This window comes from Limulus polyphemus, unplaced genomic scaffold, assembly GCF_000517525.1.
Source record: "Limulus polyphemus unplaced genomic scaffold, Limulus_polyphemus-2.1.2 Scaffold568, whole genome shotgun sequence".
Classification (NCBI taxonomy): Eukaryota; Metazoa; Arthropoda; class Merostomata; order Xiphosura; family Limulidae; genus Limulus; species Limulus polyphemus.
Window position 1 is genome coordinate 444,415 of NW_013666178.1, and position 4,105 is coordinate 448,519.

Here is a 4,105-nt window from a genome sequence, read left to right on the forward strand (position 1 = left end):
AATTTTCTAACATTTATAATTACATATGGTGAAGATGTTTTGTTAATAATTGCATTGCAGATTTTGTTAACAGTTGGGGTTTCTATTGCTAATAGTGAAAGGTCCTTCATCAAGCTGAATTTAATTCTTACATACATCAGAACCTCAATGACTCAAGAACGACTGAGTAACTTGCCAATATTAAGTATTGAAAAACACGTACTTAATACTGTTACGCCTCCAGTCGTTACTTAATTTTCCGTAAATTCGTTCCGACGAAACTTTAGCGACACAAGTCCTTTCTTAAATAAAATTGGTTTATTCTTTCCGAATACAACTTTACCGATACACTTAATTTCAACAGTCGCTCTATAACAAACGCTAGAACGTCTCACGTGCTCGTGCTCGACAATACTCAATTACACACTCTCTGACTGCAGTTCAATTACTCATTACCTACACATTGTCCCGTCATGTTGTGCCCATCCTATATATACCAGACTACCCCAATCTAGCAATCTCCCGACATGTGACAAATCCCTATATAGGCAACTCATTTTGTCTCAGACTTCCCAGAAGCACACCAAAAACCCTCAGCCACCTGTGCTTATCTTTGCAATGAAGCCAATCCTGAAAGGGAGAACTTAATCATTCATTCAGGGTCACCAGATTCTTGTAGATCTCCTTCTTAGTCTGCAGCAGCAATGAGAAATAAGTTATGGACCTTTACAGCATCATCAAAGGTCCAACATCCAAGAGAGGACTTCTAATATATCTAACAACTCTCTCACACAATCATCTGCAAGTTGTGAAAAATGGTATTTATTCAAATATGAAGCCTTTTTTTTTAAATTTAACAACATATGAGTTCAAGTAAAGGTCAGAAAACATGAAACTCCACAATAAGACAACCTATGGCCATTTCATCAAAGTTTTCTGCGTCCTATCAACTCTGTGATACGTTCAGGTAAAACAGAGTTAACTCTAGAGCAAAAAAGCAGGTTCACTTAATAATAAGAAGTTCAACAAGATATATATTACAAATTAATTCTGATATTATGGGCTTCAGCTGAGTTTGAGAAAGAAAGACTGGACACAAATATACAAAAACACAATGGAATAATATTAATTTATACTTGTAAATAATCAAAATAATGTGTGTACAAGATGAAAGACAGAACATATGGTTAATCTTCCATACCTTCCTAACAACCTTCAAATATGTGTACTAAGAATTATAGGTTAAATTACAGAATAACATCATATATTAAATTTTAGGAGAGTATTACTCTCTACAAAAAAAGGACTTAAACTTCACTTACCAAACAGAGCGGTGGAACCTCAGGGAGCTAACTGTAAGAATATAACAATATATTCCAAATATCTATACTCTCAGGATGTATATGTCACGTATATCACTTTGGTTAATCTCATAGAAATATAATGGAGGTAGTAACCTCAAGATATTATGGTATTCTCGGATTAACTGATTTATTCAAAGAGTATTAGGTGGGTCCACTTTTTAATGGGAAATTCATGGGGGATAAATGCAGGGTAAATCTGAAAGTGACTAAACAACTGAGTTTTAATGTAAGAGAATAAACAGACTGGACACGTGATGTAAAGTGTAAAACAGTCTTTATTTATATCACTAAGCAAAAAAATATATAACACAGGGTTGTCACCTTGTAATAGTTATCAGTGAATCAATTAACAGTTTTAGTCCCGCAGTTTGTCTTTCCATCAACCAACTTATGTTGATAACCAAATAGAATTGTGTTCATAAAACACAACTTATTGAACAGGAAACGTTGGATTTACCAATAATGACTAATAGTAAATGCTGTAACATCTAGATAACATATACTTGGCCTGTGATGGGCACTGCTGTCGTTGACCTACTTGAACAATATGCAAAGTTGCAGCAATATGACTGAAGGCAGAACAGATATGATCTACAAAAGGACAAAAAAGGATACTCAAATAAAAACAGTTCCACAGTTTTATGTTGCATGTGTTTACGGAAAACTGCACGAAATAAACCTAAACAAAATTCAGAGGACATTACTATTGATATCCTTGCACAACGTGCAGCATTGCAGACAAACCATTCTTGAATGGAACAGGTATTATCTACTCGAGAATGACAAAGGAAAAAAGATAACAAAATGAAACAAACTTAACGACCTTCTTCTCCACTATAGGTTACGTGAAACTATACATGTACAGAAGAAATATAAATTCAAAATAAATACTATGATGTTACAAGATGATAGAAACACTTGATATATTCACATACAATAGAGTTATCACAAAGGTTTATTTTGTTAAAGGGACCGAACGTAGTCCAATGGGTAGTGTACTTTTGGTTCCACAGTTCATGTTACATTACTGTTAAAAATATATAACTAATGGTGTTATAAGAGCGATGGTCAAATCCCACTGATCGGTTTGACAAGAATAGCCCAAGAGTTGGCATTGTGTGATGCTTCCTAGTTGTATTCTTTCTATTCTGTCAATAAAAAAAATTAGGGACAGTTATCTCAAATCACATTCGTGTAGCTTTGTGCGAAATTAAATATTCAAACAAACAACCAAGATTTTGCTAAGTTTTTATTTGAAATTGAAAAATCACTCTCAAACTTTAAGAACTTCCAAGTGAAAGCTATTTATGTTAGCAAACTGCTATTAACTTTGTGAAGTATTTGCTTCTAATTAAGTACAAAGCTATCCAATGGGCAAAGAAACCCAGTTTCAAACTTTGTAAAACTGCAGACATACCGTTATGCCACTGGGAGCTTGTGAAGTGTAATTTTTCATAAATTATATTCATGTCACAATTATTGATAATTATGGCAAGATGTTTTAACAATATATTTGTTATTTTAATATACCATACACTCGTCTTCCAAATAATCCTGCACTATTATTGAATTATTGATATGTTTCCACTTTGCACTATCATTCTGCCCTGCACTATTAAATGGAACACAAAAATATGTTATTAACTAATTTACAATTTATTGGACTAGTCTGCTCACTACTCGAACTGGTGAACAGTAAGTTGAATATCATCTATATATTTTAGGCCATTGCATTATCACCACCGGATTTACTGTTTCATAAAAACCAGAAGCTCAATATTCTTGACTTTGACAAAACTCTCCAAATTCCCAAACTTATCTTAGATTCTGTTTGTGACGTTCACAGAGTTTAATATTGTTGATACTTCCATACGATTGATCAACATTAAAGCTATGGATTTACAATGCTCTAAAGAATTAAGGAACCCAGTTGGGTATTGCACAACTCCACCAGAATCAATAGCTGTATCTATTGACTTGTAGTGTTTTTGCTGACTTGGGATTTCTTTCATCAACTGTTCATTTATTATACTGACTGCATTATTCCTTGGTGCAAGAATTGCTCTCTCACACAACTACTTTGGATTTTTGTAATTGAGAGCTATGTTTGAATGCACTTTATTTTTCAGCTCTTAAAGTGTTTGTACTATTACTCCACTATCAGAGTGCAAAGATATTTCTCCATTTTCAGACGGTGGCAAGCTCTCATTGCCAATTTTAAGGAAAACATTAACAAATTGTTGAGCAGTGCGATCTCCATGCAATCTGACTTTCATGTTGGTTCGAAGATGATATGTTTCAACATGGTTCCAAATATAGGATAACTTGATGCATGCATTTAGTTCATCTGCTGGGGTACCACGAGAAGAGTTTGGCGTAAGTGTCCAGAAATTATTGATGTAATTCTACCCTTTAGGTTATTCCCTCTGAAGTCTTGCATAGTGCAATCAAGTGCTTCAAAAGCAAGCTTGTGAGACATTGTTCATTCATCTCACACAATTAAATGTCCTTTTTCTACAACTTTTGCTTGTTATTGAATAAATAGAGTTGTTTAAACATTTGTTTAACAACAAGTAAAAGCTTGGAATGGTCTATTCTTTTACTGGGGTGTGTGTCTGTGAGCCAGACTAGTTTCAGAGAATTCCATTCCTCATCAGTGACCCTGGACACTACTACAAATGAAATATCGGACCAAACCAAGCCTTTATAGTAGTGAGTGTCGGCTAACAATACAAAGAATTAAACTGTAGCGAAATGCTACA